Genomic DNA, 21268 nt, shown 5'->3' with positions numbered 1-21268 from the left:
AGCACTGATTCTGGAATCAGCACTGATTGTAATCCCAGTTTTGTCACAAACTAATTGCATTACCCATGGCCCAAGTACTCAATTTTTTTAAACCTCAGTTTCCTCATCCGTAAAGTAGGAGTAAGAAGAAAAGTACCTGCATTACAAGCTCATTATGAAAATTCAATACTAGAAGCCAATGTAACATGTTGAGCTTGTTTGCCACAGAGCTCACACTGGGACCTAAGAGAACACGCAATGGAAACTGCCGAGTGTGAACGATACGGAGAACAGCTTTGAAGGTCATACCGATAAATTTGGATTTGCTCTATTACATGAATTGGAAGCATTCTAAGCACTTGGGTGAGAGAAAATAAGGTTTGAGGAAATTGATTTTGATGGGACAGTAATAGAAGGTAGAAAAACCCCTTCGTTGTTGCAATTTTCGCAACAAGATGTACACTTATGTGGTGGCTGTAGAAACAGAAAATAAAGGGCATCCAGACATCTGGTGAAGAGGTACTAAGTTACAAATAGCAAGCTGTCTGTTTGACTCCTGACTCCTAATTATCAGGGAGCACCATCTTCAAAGTATTCACCTCAGGTGGGTAGAAACACAGAGGAAAAGAGATGGCAAGAAAGGTGAGGACAAAAGTAGACATCAGTCTCGTGTTTTAAAGACTGTTGCCTATTTTTCACGTTGCTCAGTGCTTACACTAAAGATGTCAGGTGTAGAACTGGACAAAAGAGCAAAGTATCTAATAAGACCTGATTGCTCGAGATGGAGTGAAGGTTCAGGAAGATGCCCAGTGCGGTTTCCTGCAGATGACTGAATTTCTTTTTCTCTTGCCACTCTCAGCTTCCTCCCTTGCCTGGAACTCCCAGCTGTAAACCGAAAAAGTAAGGCAGCTAATTGCTCACAAAGGGAACTACAAGAAAATCTAAAAGTCATTTACAACTTCCGCTGTTAGTCAACAAAATAGACTGTTTTCCTGGGGGAAGCGGCATTCTTTATAAAGTCATAATTTCCTAAGCAAACTGTCTCAGACCACAGCAGTAAGGAATGCGTTCAAGATGCTCATTCCTTCCTAACTCCAGTCATCCCCAGTGTTATTTCTCCCTTTAACACTGAGCAATACTCCAGCTTTTCTTAGATGATAGAGCTGGTCTTGTGGTGTTCGGTTGGGTAGCTTCGAGGTTTCCCTCGGGCTACTTCATCGCTGTTCCCCCTGATCAGCTAATTAAAAGGAAGCTAAAAAAAAAAAAAAAAAAAAAAAAGACAAGCTTTCCACATCTAGACTCCTAAGAGAAGACAGCAGGGAATAGGGTGTTCTGTCCCTGCCAACCGTCCTGATGATAGGTGTCTGCAGGGGACCCCCCACAATTGTGCTCCCAGGATGCCCACTTTCAACAGAAGGTCTATTAACCCTGAAAGCATCATGGGGCTTGATTAATCAAACTGATTTCTTTGGGTAAAATGACTTCCGGGAGCATTAAGCACTGTCATGTGATGCAGAAAAAGACTGAACTACACCCAGCAGAAAAACAATGCTGGATTTTTTTTTTTTTTTTGAAGGGACTGTGAACCTATAAAATGAGCGATTTAGAGCTCACAGCGCAGCTCCTCCCAAATGCACTTCTTTTTTATTTGATCACTTTCTCAGCTGTGTACCTTTACAGCGTATTCAAGTGTAAATCAAATCAGCAAGACAATGAGTTCATTCACAATTCATAGACTGTCCACATCCACGTAAAAAAAAAAAAAAAAAACCCTGCTGCTAATAATAAATAGGAATAATTTCTGCATCCCTCTGAATTCTTTAAGAAAGTATGCTCAAAGGTTGTTTCCTAAACTCTTTTTCTTGTCAAACAATGACACCTTATCAATTTAGATTTCTGAGGAATTTACCATCACTTCATCACTTTAGTTTTGCAAAATCTGTCCCCAAGTAGTTTTTTTTTTTTTAATGTACTAAACACATAACCCTGCTATGAGAACATACCAACACCAGATGGCAGTTGTATGCCACAGCCCCCAAGACTTGAGCTGTAAGATATAAACTGAGACTTGTTTGAGATAAAAGACAAACATTCTTTTGCACCTTGTTCATCTCAAAAGCATATTGTAAACTTAAATAACAGCTAGATCCTGGGGCGCCTGGGTGGCTCAGTCAGTAAAGCGTCGGACTTCAGCTCAGGTCATGATCTCGCGGTCCATGAGTTCGAGCCCCGCGTCAGGCTCCGTGCTGAAGCTTGGAGCCTGGAGCCTGCTTCGGATTCTGTGCCTCCCTCTCTCTCTGCCCCCTGCCCCTGTTCATGTTCTGTCTCTGTCTCTCTTTCAAAAATAAACATTAAAAATAATTAAAAAAAATAACAACTAGATCCTAAAATAATACTTTAGGGCAAATGTCAAACAACTGAATTCCAGAATGCAACTTTATTTACCATTTCTCAAAAGTTACCACACAACCTTCAACCATGTAAGTGTTTGATTAGAATGCTAATCTTCATATCCATTATCACTTGCACTTAACTGCTCTTCCTGATTTTTTTTTTTTTATCTTCAGTATCAGGTTGTTTTGCACCCTCCCCTTGACCTCGTCAAGCATGATAGAGCCTCCCTGCCTAGTTATCCCAGCTAATGAAAGGAACAGTCTTTCTTGTGGTCTCTCCATCATCCTGCAGCTTTCTGATTCTCCTGCCTGCTCTCCCTCTCTTCCTCTTTGCTTAGGGAACATGATTATCGGCAAAAGACTTGAATAGATACTTCTCTGAAGAGAGTACACAAGTGGCCAATAATCAAATGAAAAGATGCTCAATATCTTCAGTCATTAGGAAAATGCAAATTAAAACTACAATGAGGTCCCACTTCACATGCATTAGGATGGCTATAATAAAAAAATATGTGGGAAATAAGCCTTGGCAATGATGTAGACAAATTGGAACTCTCATGCATCGCTGGTAGGAATGTAAAGGAGCGCAATCACGGCAGAAAATAGTTTGGTTGTTCTCACAAAGTTAAACACAGAATTACCATATGATCTGGCAATTCCATTCGTAGGAACACACCCAAGAAATATGAAAGCAGGGACTCAAGGAGATATTTGTACCCACATGTGCAGAGGATCTGAATCGACATTTTCCCAAACACATCCAGATGGCCAACAGACATATGAAAAGATGCTCAATGTCACTCATCATCAAGGAAATACAAATCAAACTACAACGGGATACTGCCTCACACCTGTCAGAATGTCTAAAATCAACAACACAAGGAACAGCAGGTGTTGGAGAGGATGTGGAGAGAGGGGAACCCTCCCGCACTGTTGGTGGGAGTGCAAACTGGTGCAGCCACTCTGGAAAACAGTATGGAGGTTCCTCAAACAGTTAAAAATAGAACTACCCCATGATCCAGTAATCACACTACTGGGTATTTACCCCCAAAATACAAAGCCACTAATTCAAAGGGATACACGCACCCTTATGTTTATTGCAGCATTATTTACAATAGCCAAACTATGAAAGTAGCCCAAGTGTCCATCAACAGACGAATGGATAGAGGAGAAGTAGTAAACACACACACACACACACACACACACACACACACACACACACACACACACAAAATGGAGCAATGGAGTATTATTGAGCCATGAAAAAGAATGATATCTTGCCATCTGCAATGACATGGATGGAGCTAGAGATAAGTCAGAGAACAACAAATACCATATGATTTCACTCATATATGGAACTTAAGAAACAAAACAAACAAACAAAGGAAAATAGAGGCAAACAAACAGACTCTTCACTATAGAAAACAAACTGGTGGTTACCAGAGGGGAGGGCAGGTGGGGGATGGGGGAAACAGGTGATGGGGATTAAGGAGTACACCTGTGGTGGTAAGCACTGAGTGTTGTATAGAAGTGTTGAATTACTATATTGTACGCCTGAAACCAATATAACACTGTATGTTAACGATACTGGACCGAATTTTTTTTTTTTTTAAAAATTAGCAACAAATAAGGAAAAATATTTTAAAGCTTTCTCCCAAACCACTAAATCAGCCTGATTAAGTTACAATTTGATTTAGCATTCACAAAATTATATTACATACTAAACATATGCCTGTTAATCAAAGACTAAAATAATTCCCGGGCAAATGGCACAATGTTAGCATACGCCAAAGCTGACCTTGAAAAATCTTTCAGATATGGCTCAATGCGATTCGAAGTTACATGGGAATATGTTTTCCTAAGGATTTATCAGTGATTCCTCAGTGTATGTTTTTGAAATACAATGTATCTGAGTAGCAACAACAACCACAAAAAGTACCCACAGGCCACTTGCTGATAATGAAAGGCTAAATAGAAATTATCTCGATTTAATGAACAATATGCCACCAAGCAAGAAATTTTGAATAAAGGAAGAGCAAACAGAATTTTACCCGGCAGTATGTATCACAACCAGATTAGTTCAGAATTTGTGCTAATTCAACCCCAGGCTAGGCCAATGTTGATATTTAAGTGTCTACCAAAATGTCTTACCAATGTAAACAAGGGACAGGATTAATCAACTTAAGAGAACAGCAATTTACAAGTTCTTTAGCATATTTACGGTCTACACAGAAATGGATATTACTAATTATAAGTAATTGCCCCAAAGTTGAATTTCCCATAAATAGGAGTATTTAGGGTCTCTCATTATGTAATACAACGTTGTTTATTCTGTGCGTTCCTCTCACTTATCTGAAACATTTTTGGTTTACTGTTTCTCTGGCATGATGCAGTATGTCTTACCTCTCTGAAAACTGTCTGACCGGTGTGGAGCTGGGGGACCCTCTTCCTCAGTCCTAAATCCACTAGCCTGCCTCCCCGGCAGAGAAAAGAACCTGAGTTATTTCCACATCACTCATAATGTATTAATATTGCCTACCATGAACTGGGCACCCAGTTTGCCAAACCACTGCGCTAGTATTTTTCCTATGTTATTTCTAATTCTTCAAACCCTGGGAGACAGACATTGGTATCTATTCGAGAGATTCAAAAACCGAGTCAATAGCAGTTATGTGTCTTTGATCAAGGCTACACAGCACCAAAGCCTGGGCATGGCCATTCTGATACTGTGCCACCTACAAAACACTGGCTTGTTACAATCAGACAAGGTATATGAGGGTTTGTGCTAGTCCCAAAGGCACAAAGACGCATTTCCTTCTGTAAGAATGTATAATTTGAGCTTTTTCCCTTCAAGTGGCCTTGCTCTTTAAATTTTTCTGATTGAGTGCAGTTTGACTGTGAAAGCCTTATAGCTCAAAGGTCCCTCTGCATCCGCAATCTGTAGTTCTCAGGTTAATGTTAGCATGTCTCAGGGGACAGCTTTCTTCCTGATGACCTTGGCAGGAAAAGAAGTTAACCCCCCTCATCAACTCGGTCTGCACACAACACCAAAACATGCGAGTGCCTCAGTTTTTGCTTCAAATATCTCTTTATGTAAATCCCCAGGGCCCAGCCAAGCAGCGTACGGGGTAAAGCAAATGGCTTTGGTGACTGCAGAGAAGAAAAGTTTCCAGGAAGCCACGCATCTCACAAGCTGCCCTCAGCCCTTCTGTCAATGAACAAGCAAAGGAATCAAGAACAGATAAGGAACAAGCAGATAAGGGAATTTCCAGTATAGCCTAAAACAAACTAACAAAGACAGAGATAAGATGTTTGCTGAAAAAATAACCTTTGGATGTCCAAAGGGCTAGCCTTTGACAAAATTGTGAAGGAGGTTGTCTGTTTTCTCTTTTTCTCCCTCTGCATTCACCTCTCCTCGCCTGATTCTACTCCTCCACCCTAGCTAGTCCCGGAACTAATGACAATCCTTGAGTGCATGCCCAAGCCTCAGCGCATGGGGCTGTCTCCTCTCTGCTACCCCCTTCCAGTATTTTATGTTACACCATAGGCTGCCTGGCTGGCTCAGTTGGAAGAACATGCAACTCTGGATCTCGGGGTCGTGAGTTCGAGCCCCACGCTGGGTATAGAGATCACTTTAAAAAGTAGGGGCACCTGGGTGGCTCGGTCAGTTAAGCATCCAACTCTTGATTTCAGCTCCGGTCATGATCTCATGGATGGTGGGTTCAAGCCCCGAGTCAGGATCTGAGCCGACCGCCCAAAGCCTGAGCCTACTTTGCATTCTGTGTCTCCTTCTCTCTCTGCCCCTGCCCTGCTCACATTCTGTCTCCCTCTGTCTCTCAAAAATAAATAAATGTCAAGCATTTTTTTAGTAAATTAAAAACTTTAAAAAAAAAAAAAAAGCATTACCCCTACCAGATTGCACATTTGCATTGCGATGGTGCTTTCGAAAACTTAGACCCGTCTTTCCTCCTAAAGCCATTTGCTTCTTCCCCTTCTTGCATTTGTGAACCCATAAATTCCACCATGGTATTTTTACAACCCCTCCAACAGCCGCGAGAACGTTTTGACTCTAGGAGATAAAGGACTAATGGGCATAAGGGAAGGGGCATCTGTTCGTAAATATTAATGGAGCGATGCTCAAAAGCCCGGTCCTCCCTAACTTGCAGAAGCTTAGAATTTAGCTGGGGGGACAAAATTAACACCTATGAAAAATCAAACAACATAACCAAATATGACCGCCTTCCTGGATTTGATTATTTGAAACACCAGCTGACTCCAGTGGGCTGATGCTATCTAGCAGAGGTACGAGGGCAGAGGGAAAGACCCAAAAGCAGGATCCTCAGAGCATATGGTGACAGTAACTAAATGGTGGAGGGTAAATGAAGCAGTTCAGGGGTCACAAGTACAGTGTGAAAATAAGCCCATAACCACAGCAAGTACTTCCATCAATGCCTGTGTGTGCTAGATTATTCCGGCGGTGAGGGTGCAGGTTCCAGGGAACACATGGGTGAATCACTGTGTGATAAATACCTCCTGAAAGCTGCCTTCCATCATTTTCCTGTGAACACATTGGAAATAGAATTGATGGCTTTTTAATTAATTCTGTGTCTGATATCCAGATGGTAAGTTTAGCAATTACACAAAACAATTTCTTTAGGTTGAAGCTCTGAAACCATGATTTAGTAACTGAATTTGCAAAGAAGATTCTTAAAAGCACAACTTAACAGCAATGGTTCTCAACCGTGGCCAAAAGGGGCTGGAGGGTGTTGAGGAAAGGGACACTTGGAAAGAATTATCTATTATGTTTTTCTTTATCCCTCCAAATACAGGCATAGAAGAAACATCTGCATACATCCTCCTAAATATGGAAATGGTGGTAAAATCATTCCAATGGTCCATTTTCAATTATTTGAATTTCTGTCAAATTTAGGTTAAATATTTATTTCCAAAGTACTCTTCTCTGCCAAGTATAATGTCGTCCACATAGGAGAAATTCAACAAATATTTTCCCATCGATTGGTGTGTTCTGGGAGAGATCCCAAACTTTTTTGTTTTTTACGTTTTGTGTCAATTTATTTTTGCGAGAGCACAAAACTGGGAGGGGCAGAGGGGGACAGAGGATCTGAAGCAGGCTCTGTGCTAACAGCAGTAAGCCCAACGCAGGGCTCGAACACGCGAACCGTGAGATCAGGATCTGAGCCAAAGTCAGACGCTCAACCCACTGAGCCACCCAGGTGCCCCAAGAGCCCAACCTTTTTAAAACTGTTCTGGCATAAACTGCGATTTTCCTCGCTTCAAGCTCGGTTTCAGAAAGCTGTCTCAGAACTGACTGCGCCCTTTCCTACTAAGAGGTTCATTGAGTGTTAACCACCAGTTTCCATTAGATGAAGATAAGATACTGTCTAGAAAGAGAGGAAGAGGATGGAGTAGGTTTCCCTGCAAGATAAAGGGAAGAGGAAAACAAAAAGATGGGTGGGGCAATAAACCCTTCCTCCTCTCCTTGAAGAGACGTATCATGTGACCAGGAAAACTTACAGGATTGCAACTGTGGTATATACAGGCACATAACTTTGTGTGCCCCTGATATAGCCCAAAGTCAAGGATTTGTTTTTAAGTTAGCCTTAAAAGGACTTTCTCCGGAAGGCCTTTCTTGGGTCCTCTTATTTAATTGCAATCCTACCTCATCACACTCACCCCCACACCCTGTACCATTTCCCTGCTACACGTTCCTCCCTAGCGTTTGTCAATACACGCTGTACTTATGTCCTTATTTCTTTGGTTTCTTATCTGTTTGCCCCCCTAGGATTGAAGCTCCCTGAGGACAAAGGTACGCTTGTCACGTTCGCTACGGTTAAAATGTTCTGAAAAGTGGCAAAATCGTGACACTCACCCCCAAACAGAAATAAATATGTGTCAAAGATTTTATTTAGCTCAGGAATGGGGCAACTGGTAAAGTGTCAAGTGTCACCACCAGTTAAAAGCAGAACTCAAAGAACAGACGCCTCTAGAGATCAGGAATGCTGAAATGAACGTATGGATGGGAGGCAACACTATTTTTTCCACAGAGGGAGAGATGTCCCTCCAGCTGACATAGAAATAGATTTGCTTGTTTCTAGACAAGCATTATTGTCTACAAACAAGAATTATTTTGCATTAAGATCACTTATCCCCAATCTACAGAGTTGCAAAATAGCTACCACTCAAGCAGGATTAGGTAACCCTGAAGGTCTGCTACGAACAAGGCCTAATTTTCCACCGAAACACAGAATCTCCCTAGAACACAGCTGTGCCTAACAGAATGCCTGGCACACAATGGACACTTGAGTGGTCAGCCTGAGGGCCAATATTATCAACATGAACCTCATTCTCCAAGCCAGAAACTTGGACATCATCCCCGATTGTCCTGTCTTTCACTCTGTCCTCCCTCTGAGCATTCACTGCATGTTACCATTTCTGTCATCTGAAAGTATTTATTTTACTGCATAAGAAAAATCTGTTCTAGGGGCGCCAGGGTGGCTCAGTCGGTTGAACGTCCGACATAGGCTCAGGCCATGATCTCATGGTTTATGATGTCGAGCCCCACGTCAGCCTCTCTGCCGACACTGTGGACCCCTCCTTGGATCCTCTGTTCCCCCCCGCCCCGCCCCTCCCCTGCTCACGTGCGCGTGCTCTCTCTCTCGTTCTCTTTAACAACTGATGCTGGGAGAACTGGACAGCAACACGCAGAAGGATGAAACTAGACCACTTTCTTACACCATTCACAAAAAACAAACTCAAAATGGATAAAGGACCTGAATGTGAGACAGGAAACCATCAAAATCCTAGAGGAGAAAGCAGGAAAAAAACCTCTCTGACCTCAGCCGCAGCAATTTCTTAGTTGACACATCTCCAAAGGCAAGGGAATTAAAAGCAAAAATGAACTACTGGGACCTCATGAAGATAAAAAGCTTCTGCGCAGCAAAGGAAACAATCAACAAAACTAAAAGGCAACCGACGGAATGGGAAAAGATATTTGCAAATGACATATCGGACAAAGGGCTAGTATCCAAAATCTATAAAGAGTTCACCAAACTCCACACCCGAAAAACAAATAACCCAGTGAAGAAATGGGCAGAAAGCATGAATAGACACTTATTTCTCTAAAGAAGACATCCAGATGGCCAACAGGCACATGAAAAGATGTTCAACATCGCTCCTCACCAGGGAAATACAAATCAAAACCACACTCAGATATCACCTCATGCCAGTCAGAGTGGCCAAAATGAACAAATCAGGAGGCTATGGATGCTGGAGAGGATGTGGAGAAATGGGAACCCTCTTGCACTGTTGGTGGGAATGCAAACTGGTGCAGCCACTCTGGAAAACAGTGTGGAGGTTCCTCAAAAAATTAAAAGTAGACCTACCCTAGGACCCAGCAATAGCACTGCTAGGAATTTACCCAAGGGATACAGGAGTGCTGATGCATAGGGGCACTTGTACCCTAATGTTTATAGCAGCACTCTCAACAATAGCCAAATTGTGGAAAGAGCCTAAATGTCCGTCGACTGATGAATGGATAAAGAAATTGTGGTTTGTATACACAATGGAATACTACCTGGCAATGAGAAAGAATGAAATCTGGCCTTCTGTAGCAACGTGGATGGAACTGGAGCGTGTTATGCTAAGTGAAATAAGTCAGGCAGAGAAAGACAGATACCATATGGTTTCACTCTTAAGTGGATCCTGAGAAACTTAACGGAAGACCATGAGGGAGGGGAAGGGAAAGAAAAGTTAGAGAGGGAAGGAGGCAAACCATAAGAGACTCTTAAAAACAGAATAAACTGTGGGTTGATGGGGGGTGGGGGTGGGGGGGTGATGGGTATTGAGGAGGGCACCTGTTGGGATGAGCCCTGGGTGTTGTATGGAAACCAATTTGACAATAAATTTCATATTTAAAAAACATACACAATAAAAATTTTTTAAAAAGAAAGAAAGAAAAATCTCTTCTAATGTGTGAATCCCATGATGCCATTCCCATGCCTAAAACCCATTGCTCTCAGACTAAACCTTAAATACTTTAGAACCAAAGGCCTTTCACTCTGGGAATATCTAACAAAGAAGCAGCACAGGAAAAGATATAGACACATCACCAATTTAGCATAGTTGCTGGTACATCATGGATGCTCAATAGCTCTTTGATTAATTAGTTAATTAATTGAGTTATTCAAAGCGGGTCCTGTATAGCTCATCTTCCCCCTGAATGTTTTTTCTGATTATAATTACAGTTTGTTCTATAAATACATCTTCTTTTACTTTTTCCACTTGAGATCGTACCTCATTTAAAAAAAGAAAAAGAAAAAACGGATACTTGGATTCTATGACAACTTTTACCTTGAATCTAAGGTACTAGTGTGTTAAAAGTATACTTAGCATCTCCAGTCTGACAAAGTTTTACTGACTTATACACCCCACCCCACGCCCAAGGGAGTCTCTACATGGTATTGCCACAGCTCAGATTGTTGTAGTGAAAATTAAAGGCCACTATAATATTTCGTAAATAGATAAATTATTTCTAAATTAACTGGAGCTGGCTGGAATAAATGACCCCCCTGACTTTCCTATGACTGATGTTATTTGGTATTTTGTTCTTTTTGAAGGGAGGCTGATGTCTAAAGAAACCTTCAGAATCAAAGGCCAAGAGGCAGCTTGACTTTCTGGCTATGTTCTCTCCAAGAGCTCGTGTTTTTTCTTGGGGGAAGTTCCCTATAGTTACCATGCACGAAAGCTCACTGGAAAAGAAGATATCAATTTATTTATCTATGTATTTTATTTGAGAGAGAGAGAGAGAGAGAGAGAGAGGAAGGCAGAGAGAGAGGGACAGAGGATTCAAAGCAGGCTCTTCGCTGACAGCAGCGAGCCTGATGTGGGGCTCGAACTCACGAATCACGAGATCATGACCTGAGTGGAAGTCAGACACTTAACTGCTTTTTTAAAAAAATTTTTAACGTTGGAAAGAGAGAATGTAAAGCTGACCTTAGAAAAACTGTAAAGTTTGATTTGGTGTCTTCCTGCCTTCCCTTGATTGCCTGTCCCCAAGAATACGTTCCATATTTCCTTGCTAGATAGCCAGGGTCCCTCATGTGGTAGCCATATGAGGTGTGCCCTTCTTGGACACTGTCCTGTCCTTGGTCTTTGACCTACCCTTACCTCACCGAAACTGATCTGTTATGGGCCTCTCAGTGAACTTTCATGTTGGAAAATATCTAATAAACTCTACTGAAGAGGTGTAATTCACTTATTAGGTTATGAAATTCTCTTATCAAGTACAGCTGTATTTCACCATTTTTTTCAATCGAAGATGAATAACCAAGGTAGATGTTGAGGCATTATCAACAGGATGCTGTCTGTGGGACTAGAATTCTTCCCGATGGCCCTCAAAATACACAGAATAGGCCTACTCATTGGAGCAGCCTATGATTATCAGCTATATCGACACTATACTTGATATGAAATTGTCTTGTCGTTTACCTTGTTCTTTTAAAATACAAGTGAATGTTGGGGCGCCTGGGTGGCGCAGTCGGTTAAGCGGCCGACTTCAGCCAGGTCACGATCTCACGGTCCGTGAGTTCGAGCCCCGCGTCGGGCTCTGGGCTGATGGCTCAGAGCCTGGAGCCTGTTTCCGATTCTGTGTCTCCCTCTCTCTCTGCCCCTCCCCTGTTCATGCTCTGTCTCTCTCTGTCCCAAAAATAAATAAACGTTGAAAAAAAAAATTTTTAAATACAAGTGAATGTTTCCAAAAAATCCTGTTAATTGAAGGTTCAGGTTAGTTAGATTCAGGTCGATCAAGGTTGTACTCTGACAGAATTTACATAATGTGGTGACTTTCAGGCATGAAAAACATTTTTGATTCATCAGTTCAGTTAGCCTGTAATATTGATTTAATGACCTGTTTGAATGAGTCACGCTAATTGAACTAAACTGTGTTGTTTACAAGAGCAGCTGGTAATGAAAATAACGTATCCTACATCCTTCTACCAAAGTAGACAACGCAGCTCATTTTACTTACTGCTTGTACATTAATTTTTCATTTTCCTTCATTTCATACTTTGTGTGTCCTTTCATATATCACAAGGTGAGCTGATTTCAAGTGGAAAACTAGCATCATGAACAAAAAGGTGACAAGGTAGTCTTTTTAAATCTTGTCCAAAAGTTTAGTTTTAATTTCTGTGATAGTCCTACAAAAAAGGGGTCCTTTGTGCTGAGATCGCAAATGTGTTATTTTTGTCTGGAAATATAATTAGTCAATAAATTAAAACATTCAAATATTAAGGTCATGTCACTACAGCTTAATAGATTGTAACCATCTATCGCTCTGCATAAAATGGTGTTTTTCTTCCCAGCCCATACCCCAGCCCCATTTATAAGATACTATGAAAATACAGAAAGGAGCAAGGGGTCATTCTAAAGCAAGAGGATAGCCTAAGCCAAAGGGCTGAGAACAAAATTGGCATGGAATATATCGGAACGGGGAGGAGAAGAACCATGATCCTGACACGGCTCTAACGGTTATATTGTCCATAGTGAGAAAGAAGGTTGCATGAGTGATATATTTTGTCTCACACGTGGGATAATTTGCTCAAGAACAAGAAACATGTTTATTACGTTTTTTGCCTACTTTTTAAGACCTATTTCAGCAAAATATATGCAATACATGCTAAATAAAACCTGGCCGAAGAAATGAATCAGAAAGGATATGATCACAGATTCCTGAGAAGCTGGGCTAAGAAACACCCTCTGGGAGGCATTTGGGGGAGGGGGAGGTGGGAATGAGTCGGTTAAGTGTCCGACTCTTGATTTTGGCTGTCTCCCTCTCTCTCTACCCTTTTCTCTTCTCTTCTCTCTCTCTCTCTCTCTCTCTCTCTCTCTCACACACACACACACACACACACACACACACACACACACAAACAAGATAAATAAATAAACATTTTAAAAAAACATCTGGAGTTGGGATACAATGAAAAAGCAACAGGGCTGCCAACTTCAGAAATTTTTCTACCAACTAGAAGGAACTAAGAGAGGGTTTGTAAATATTTTGCTGATGACAAGGTACAAGATCTGCCTACCCAGCTGCTACTTGCTTTTACCCACATGATTAACCCCTCTGCCCGATTAACTTTCCTAGTCTGGTCCCTACCCTTACACATCACAGCTTGAAAATTGGGTATATACTGCATCCATGGACTTCTAAACATTTGGACATTTCTCAAAGCTTCTTACAGATTAGTAGTCCTGAGAGATGTTAGTAGGTGTACCTTAATGCCACATAATCCACTAAGTTTGGGAAACTCTGCTGACTCTATCACCAGTTCAAAGATTTCAAATGAGTAGTTATTCGCATATGAAAATGTTCTAAAATGTCTTACGGTAATATGTTTTAAATCGTTTACATTGTCTAAGGCACTATTTCTCAACCACACTCTACCACAGAAGTCTTTTTGCTTGTTTTAATGGACCACCCATCACACATCTGTCAGAAGTCTAGGATCCCAGCTTGTGAAAACCTGCTTCCACAGATAATGACTAGATGTACAAGATACGTCCCTTTAATCTCTGTTTTTAAAATCATAATTATGAGGGGCACCTGGGGCAGTTAGGTGACTTTTGATCTCAGCTCAGGTCATGATCTCAAGGTTCATGAGATCAAGCCACAAGTTGGGCTCTTGTGCTGACAGCACGGAGACTGCTTGGGATTCTCTCTCTCTGCCTCTCTCTTTTCCCCTCCCCCAATCGTGCTTGCTCTCTCTCTCGAGAAAAATATATAAACTCTTTAAAAAATCATAATTATGTTGGGACACCTGATGGCTCCATCGGTTAAGCATCTGACTTCGGCTCAGGTCATGATCTCGCGGTTTGTGAGTTCGAGCCCCGCGCCGGGCTCTGTGCTGACAGCTCAGAGCCTGGAGCCTGCTTTGGATTCTGTGTATCCTGTCTCTCAGCCCCTCCGCTGCTCATGTTCTGTCTCTCTCTGTCTCTCAATAATAAATAAATGTTAAAAAAAAATTTTAAATCATAATTATGTCTAAAATTTTAAAATAATATAGAGCAAGCTATTTTTCTAACACTGAGATAGTTATTAAAAGCACATTTTTATATATCAAAATGATTTTATTTTTAATGTGCAAATGGCAGCTAAGAAGGTATTTATGCTAAAAATGAAAAAAATCATGTACTACTTTCAAAGGGTGCATCTCTAAGGTTGATAAGGGATAGGATTCTCTCTTATTTTAGAGAAGAAAAAGCCATTCCCTTTTTTGCATGTATTCACAATTTCTCAGACGTATTTGAAATATATAGGTCATTTCCTTTTTGAATTTATTTGTAATCTACATACAGTAAAATTCACTTTTTTGATGTACTTATCTTCAACTTCTAACAAACGGAGATGGTTGTATAACCACCACCACGATCAAGATAGTGATGGTTTCATCACTCCAAAAATGCATAGAGCATTCTGGGTTTCTTTCAGCACTTTAAACATACCATTCCACTATATTCTGTCTTCCATGGCTTGTGATGACAAGTATACAATCATTCAAATCACTGTTTTCCCCATACGTGATATATTGTTTTTCTTGTTTTTAAGAGTTTTTCTTTTCTTTGATTTTAAGTATTTTGATGGTGATGTATATGACCACGATTCATGTTCATTCTGTTTGGAGTTTCCTGAGCTTCATGAATCTATAAATTTGTATCTTTCACCAAATTTGGCAAGATTTCAGCCCATTTCTTTCTCCTTATTCTGTCATCTCTATTCTGCTATTAAGCCCCTCCAGTGAATTTTTTCCTTTAATTAATATACTCTTCTATACTAAATTTTAAGTTATTTCTGTTTTATAGCTTGTATGTCTTGGCTGAAAACTTCTATCTTCCCATCCACTTCAAGAGTGTCTAGCCTTACCACATGAAGGATGGATAAAATAGCTGTTTTAAAGTCTTTGTCTGATAATTCCAATATCTGGATTATCTCAGGTTTAGCATCTCTTAGCATCTCGTAAACATTATCTCATGTTTATTGTCTCTTAACCAACAATTGATTCTAGACGTTCTGAATATCATATTTTTACTTCAGATCCTGTTAAGGTTCTCTGGAGAATGACTGGTTGGTCAATTCATTTAGGTTCAAATTGTAAGTTCTTCCTTGCCTGCTGTGAGCAGTGGTTCTTCTTCTTTTTTTGTTTTCTTTTTTTCTTTTTTAAAATTTGCATCCAAATCAGTTAGCATCTAGTGCGACAATGATTTCAGGAGTAGATTCCTTAGCGCCCCTTACCCATTTAGCCCATCCCCCCTCCCACACCCCCTCCAGTAACCCTCAGTTTGTTCTCCATATTTATGAGTCTCTTCTGTTTTGTCCCCCTCCCTGTTTTTATATGATTTTTGTTTCCCTTCCCTTATGTTCATCTGTTTTGTCTCTTAAAGTCCTCATACGGTCCTCATATGAGTTCAGTTTTCCAAATCGTTGCTGTGCTATTTGGGTCTACCCACATACGCACCATTCAGGCTTACTCTGGGTCATGGCCAGTAGTTTCCATTGCATTGCAGTTTTCAAAGCCTTTTCGATGCTTCTTTGTGTTTGTTCCCTGCATGTGCAGCTTGGGTGTAAGCTCAGTTTAAACCCCGAATTGGAGAACCCCCTTCTTCCATACTTTACTATCTGGGACTTGCCCCACAGTCTCCAACTCCAAAACACCTGTTTTCCCAGTTCCTCTGTCTGGAATACAGGGGTTTCTCTTGGGGCGCCTGGGTGGCTCAGTTGGTTAAGCGTCTGACTCTTGATTTTGGCTCAGGACACGATCTTGGCTCAAGTCATGATCTCGCGGTTCGTGAGACAGATCTCCACGCTGTGCTCTGCACGGAAGCATGGAGCCTGCTTGGGATTCCGTCTCTCATCTCTCTCTCTCTCTCTCTCTCTCTCTCTCTGCCCCTCCCCTGCTCACTCTCTATCTCTCTCTCTCTCTTTCTCTCTCAAAATAAATAAACATTAGGGGCTCCTGGGTGGCTCTGTCGGTTGAGCGTCCGACTTCGGCTCAGGTCATGATCTTGTGGTTCACGAGTTCGAGCCCTGCGTCGGGCTGTGTGCTGACAGCTCAGAGCCTGGAACCTGCTTCGGATTCTGTGTCTCCCTCTCTATCTGCCCCTCCTCCACTCACACTCTGTCTCTCAAAAGTAAATAAAAATAAAAAAAAAATTTTTTTTAAATAAATAAATAAATAAACATTAAAAAAAAAAAAAACAGAATACAGGGGTTTCTCTGATAGTTTTACGCCTGTTGTGGAGAAAGAAAAAATAGTCAGGATCCCCACGCATGCTTTGGTCCACCAAGGCCCCTTTCCTTGATACGTCTAGAGTCATGGGAATTATTTTTGCCTCGGGGTTTGAAGTGAGTGCCATATCATTACGGCACTGCAACTTTGTGACTTAGTAATAATCTCAAGCAAGGCCTGGAGAGAAAAAAAAGAAAGAAGAGAAGAGAAGGATTTTCCTTACATTCTCCAGACCATTTTCTCAGTCCTCTGCCTAGAAAGGGGGTTACTCGATTTTCTGTTGTCCATACTCACTGCCCAGTTCTGGGACACTCATCACCCTTGAGTTAAAGGCAAACAAAACAACAAAACAAAATAGTCAACTCATCATTTTACTGATCATTCTTCAAGCTTTTACTTCCCTCCCCATTGAGAGAAGGAGTATTGTTAACTTTTCAGAGACTTCAATTAGTCACATCTTGTGTTTTGTCCACAATTTTTAGTTGTCATTAATGGGGGGAAACAGGCCATAGAGGGCTTACGCTGTCTCGTCCAGCACTGCAAGTCCCGGGCAATCTCTTTTGGTTGGAAGAAAAGACAAATATAGGGGAATCACACATATTGGATATACTGGACTACCATCTCGTATGTCTCCTTCCGAAGCATATAAAATCATCAGATAAAAGAACAAAAAATTATGTAGATAGAAATAAAACAAATCAGGAGAATTGATACTAATACCAAAGTAGAATTCAAGGAAAAGGAGCATTATTTGACACAGAAGATAATTTGTCTTGATTAAAATGTATAATTTACAAAGAGGACGTAACACTAATGAACCATAACAAAATAGCATAGTATCTCTACCACTACATAAACATAGAAGCAAAATCGGTTATAAATTCAAAAAGAAGGACTCCTGGGTGGCTCAGCTGGTTAAGCATCCAACTTCGGCTCAGGTCATGATCTCACATTCGTGGGTTCGAGCCCCACATCGGACTCTGTGCTGACAGCTCAGAGCCTGGAGCCTGCTTTGGAATCTGTGTCTCTCTCTGCCCCTCCTCCACTCACACTCTCTCTCTCTCTCTCACTCTCTCTCTCAAAAATAAATAAACATTTTTAAAAATTCAAAAAGAAATTGAGAAAGCATAATTTCAGGAAGAGATTGATGTATCATATCACTCAATCTTTTATACAAGAAAGTAGAAAAAACCTAATACTGGAGAAAATTTGAAAATATATTTTATACATTTGAATTATTAGATACAGATCTAATAAAATATCCCCAAAAAGGAAGACACATTCTTTTCTAAAGCTCATGATCACTTCCAAAATTCGATCATAATCTAGACCAGGGAAATCTACAGACTTTTTCTCCAAAGGGCCAGAGAGTAAATATTTTAGGTTTTGTGGGTCTTACGGTCTCTGTCACAAGTATACAACTCTGCCATTGCAATGTGAAAGCAACCACGAACGATTCACAAATGAGTGGGCACGGCTTTGTTCCAATGAGACTTTATGTACAAAAATAAGTGGTGAGCCAGATTTGACCCACAGGCTGTAGTTTCCTGACCCCCTGATCCAAATTGGTCAAAGGAACTGGGAACTCTAAAGATTGCTTTAGTAGGAGGCTGCCAGATAGGTTAAATAACAGAAATGGCTCTTAAATCAGATACAAACTCAATTATTCTCAGCTGCCTTGATGGGTGAAGAATAAAGTAGCCTGATATAAGAAAAGGCAGAGATACAGTGAGTTAATGTCATACATTTTGTATATGCATGTGTATGTGTATTCTAGAAGAACTCAAAATGATGAGGAAACTTAATCCTGTAGTATTCTAAAGGACACAGTGTTTACAGCCAGAAAACCTGAGTTATGATCTCCCATTTCCTATTATCTGTATGACCTTAAGCAACATCACTTCCCTAGGAACGGAGCGTGACAGAGGATCTCCAAGTTCACTTCATGAGTCGTACTTTGTTGGCATCTAAATCAAAGTAACAGATTAAAGAAGGCAAGTAGAAACAGAGACTGGAGAAATAAAAAACGGAAAGAATAAAATAAAAATGAGTTTGTGGGGGAAAAAATACCATACCTCATATTTTCAATAAAGCTAATGCCATCTCAAAAAAAAAAAAAAAAGAGAGAGAGAGAGAGGCAGGGATATTTTGATACAGATCAATGAAAGTTTAGAGGAGAGGAATCATGGCATTAGGGTAATTATATAATTATATTACATCTGACTCTTACTCTATGAGAGTCAGTGTGAGTTGATAAAGGTATTCTACTAATTCCTAGGCAACATACAAGCTAAGTTCAATAAAATTTTCTAGTGGCTAAGATTTACTAAACTAACTAATCATGTTCATACAGATGCCCACTGGTTTTAATAGGAAGCCACTGGCTTAAGAACAGTTAAGAATGGAGCTAATTGGGGGTGCCTGGTTGGCTCAGTTGGTTAGGCAACCGACTTGGCTCCAGTCATGATCTCACGGTTCGTGGGTTTGAGCCCCACGTGGGGCTCTGTGCTGACAGCTCAGAGCCTGGAGCCTGCTTCTGATTCTGCATCTCCCCCTCTCTCTGCCCCTCCCCTGCTCATGCTCTGTGTCTGTCTCTCAATAATAAATAAACGTTAAAAAAACTTTTTCGAAAGAACGGATTTAGTTGGGATTTCTGTCACCAATTAGCTGTATGTCCTTAGGCAAAGCATTTAGTCTCTTTTGGCCTCAGTTTCCTCAGCAAGTAATGAGGGACATGCAGTGAATAACTACTTATATGCCTTATAGCTAGAAAATTGTATGATTTGGGATGCCTGGGTGGCTCAGTCAGTGGATCAAGCATCTGAGTCTTGATTTGGGCTCAGGTCATGATCTCCTAGCTCGAGTTTGAGCCCCGCTTTCGGTTCTCCGCTCCCAGCACAGAGCCTGCTTCGGATTCTCTGTCTCCATCTCTGTCTGCCCCTCCCCCACTCACGCATGTTCTCTCAAAAATAAAAAAAATAAAAATAATTTTTTTTAAAAAGAAAATTCGATAATTTATTTAAATTTTAGTCTGTTATCACTCTAAAATTTATTAATAATACTTGTCAGTGTTTAATGGTCTACTTAGCTATTTTTATAAATTACTTATATTTATTTTTATTTTCACTTAACTTTTATTTATTTATTTATCTATTTTAAGAAAGAGAAGGAGACAGAGCGTGAGCAGGGGAGGGGCAGAGAGAGGGGGGGGAGAGAGAATCCTAGGCTGGATCCCAGGAATTGAACCCTGAGATCATGACCTGAGCTGAAGTCAAGAGTCTGATGCTCAATGGACTGAGCCACCCAGGCATCCCTACTTATCATATTTAAACCACAATTACCTGGCAATCGATTTATCCATTAAACAAGTCATTAACCAATGCACTTCCACTGCAAACAAAGCGATAGAAATTAAATGAATGGCTTCTGGAGGACTTGTCTTAAAATGCCATATCTAAAAAGTAATGATAAATGTCACAGAGAATAACTGCAAAGGAGTAAAGGTGGCAAAGGAAGAAAACTAGGTAATATGGGAGGATATGATAGAGAGAAAATGTATCAGCAATTGTTTCCAGCATCAAAGGCTGTCTACAGAAATATGGAGTCCCGGTGGGGGATGGTGATTATATTTTTATTAAGGAATAAACCTGCTATACATGCAAAATTTACATGGTGAATAAGTTCTCTTAAAGCGATGAAATAAATTTTATTCTCTCTAGTGCTTTTTGCATTTTTTGTGTTCTCTATGCCAATTATTTGCAAGCATTACCACTTTTAATTCTTCCAATAAACTTATGACATAATTACTAGTCTTTTCCCTTTCTTACAGCAGAAAAAAAGAGAAGCACACACAGAAAAAGAATTTTGCCCAAACCCGCACAGCTATGCTGCAAAGCCATGATTTAACCTTGTTTCTCTAATATTGTTTTAAATACTGCACTATGTTGCTTCCTAAGTCTGAAATTCTCCTTTAAAAAAAACTGCATCAACAAACCAACTTCTTACAGAGTACATTCTATGTAACTAACTGGAATTAACAATATTGGATTCAGTGGTAGATCCCCCAAATAAGTCTATAATCTATTGAGGCAAATAATGAAATATTTTCAAAAAGAGAATGATCACTTAAAAAAACCAATTGATTTCTTTGGGGAATCTAGTTCTAGATTTTCATATTTTACCGTTTTGTCAGCTTTCTTGAGGTATAATGTATATACAGTACAATTCTAAAATGTCAAAAACAAATGTATCCAGTTGTATACCGCCACAATCATTGTATAGAACATTTCCATCACTCCAGAACATTCCCTTTCAGACCCTGACACTCAGTATCCTCCACTAACCTCAGACCGAGCTGGCAACCACTAATCTGCTTTCTGTCACTGTAGTTTTTGCCTTTTCTTGAACGTCATATAAATTGAACTTTACTGTATGGAGTCTTTAGTGTCTGGCTTCTTTCCCTTAGCATAATACTTTTGAGAATTACCCATGTGTTGTGTCTCAGTAGTTTGTTTATTTTTATTCCCGAGTAGTTTTCCATTTTATGAATGTACCGCAATTTGTTTATCCATCCATCTCTTGGGTTGAATCTTG

At 40.4% G+C, this 21268-nt stretch overlaps 1 pseudogene; it reads right to left on the bottom strand.

Annotated features, from left to right (window-relative positions):
• Positions 1-667: 667 nt before the first annotated feature.
• Positions 668-21268, bottom strand: part of LOC123594422 — a 37853-nt pseudogene continuing 17252 nt past the window's right edge.

Source organism: Leopardus geoffroyi, chromosome X (assembly GCF_018350155.1).
Source record: "Leopardus geoffroyi isolate Oge1 chromosome X, O.geoffroyi_Oge1_pat1.0, whole genome shotgun sequence".
NCBI classification, from domain to species: domain Eukaryota; kingdom Metazoa; phylum Chordata; class Mammalia; order Carnivora; family Felidae; genus Leopardus; species Leopardus geoffroyi.
The sequence above is the reverse complement of the archived record's forward strand: the minus strand, read 5'-3'. Positions and strand labels throughout refer to the sequence as shown.